General features: G+C 34.3%; 1 long non-coding RNA gene across 1 annotated transcript; it reads right to left on the bottom strand.

Moving 5' to 3' along the window:
- Nucleotides 1–259: 259 nt before the first annotated feature.
- LOC114758381 (uncharacterized) lies at nt 260–1059 on the bottom strand. The gene is made up of 2 exons (XR_003741787.1): nt 749–1059; nt 260–458 (listed from the first exon to the last, which is right to left on the bottom strand). It is a non-coding gene; the product is annotated as an uncharacterized LOC114758381 (long non-coding RNA).
- Nucleotides 1060–1300: the final 241 nt, after the last annotated feature.

Below are 1300 nucleotides of genomic sequence, written 5' to 3'. Positions count from 1 at the left end.
TTGGTCAATTTTCCATTTTCCACTTTATTTTAGCCCAACTTTGGAAGGGCATAACGTTTTGCGTGGTTATCGGATTTCAGTGATTCAAATCTCATATTGCAGATAAAAATACAAGCTATCTGCTCACCGAATCCTAGGTCCTAACTCACTCATATGTGGACTTTGACTTTGGTCAAAGTTTAAGCCTTAAAGAGTTGACTTTTATCCCCCTTGGAAGGATAAAGTCTCTCTTTGGACCTAGAGCTATCATACCATCATATAAGCATGCAAATAACTTCATAATAACATCTAGCATGCTTTTCTACCATGCATGAAGACATAAACCCTAAAACATACTTTAATTACATAACTTTGCAAATAGGGTTTTTCTATGTCTTCTTGAATTTCCAACTTCTTCAAGATACTTTACCTTTTCTTCTTGGCCACCTCTTTGCCCTTGCTCTTGGCTAGTGAAGGCCCTAGGGTTTTGTTAAATATGGGGGGTAAGATTCTTGGGAATCTTAGTAGTAATACATCACAATTATGGTTACAACTTAACATGTCATTTAGCTATATGCAAACATACACATAAACATGTGACTTGCCATGGAATTTAAACACATAACATTATCATATCATGACATAGCATATCATCTCCATGTATCAACATCATAACATAAAAATCATGGAGGCATCATGGCATAAAATAAAGCATACATAGCATAAAATGAACATGTATGTAACACTTATAAATAGGATGTAAAACTACCTTTACTTGGCTCTTTTTCCTCTTCCAAACCGTGGCCCTTCTTTGAGGTTGTATAAAGCCTATTTAACAACCAACAATGCCACTTAGATCATTACATAAACCCCATAATTTAACTCTAGCTCAAAACCCTTTTATCTTGAATTTTGGCCTAACTTTCTTAACTTAATTCTTGAAACTTTTAAGGGCTAATCCTACATGATTTTTCATGTAGAATCCAAATATGGAATTGGTTTTATGAAATTCCATTCCCTCCTTAAAATTTCTCTAGGCCGTGACATGTAGGGACTTAGGGTTCCAAAATCCTTTTAAAAATTCAAGCTTCCAACTTTGCTTTCTTGGTGTATTTATACACAACACCATTTTCTAAACTCATTGGAAGCACCAATTAAAATCAAAACATTTTCCTTTGTAAACCCTACTTAGGCCGTGACATAGCTCAAAGTGAAAGGGAAGGATTTTTCATGAAAAGCTCTTTGAAATCTCTTGATTCAAGCCCTTAAACAAGCTTTAATCTTAACCTTAAACCTTTTGAACTAACTTTCATCATTTTTA

This window comes from Neltuma alba, unplaced genomic scaffold, assembly GCF_004799145.2.
Source record: "Neltuma alba isolate B1F8T4 unplaced genomic scaffold, ASM479914v2 tig00001525_pilon, whole genome shotgun sequence".
NCBI lineage: Eukaryota > Viridiplantae > Streptophyta > Magnoliopsida > Fabales > Fabaceae > Neltuma > Neltuma alba.
Note: the sequence above shows the minus strand (reverse complement) of the source record. Positions and strands in the feature narration are given on the sequence as shown.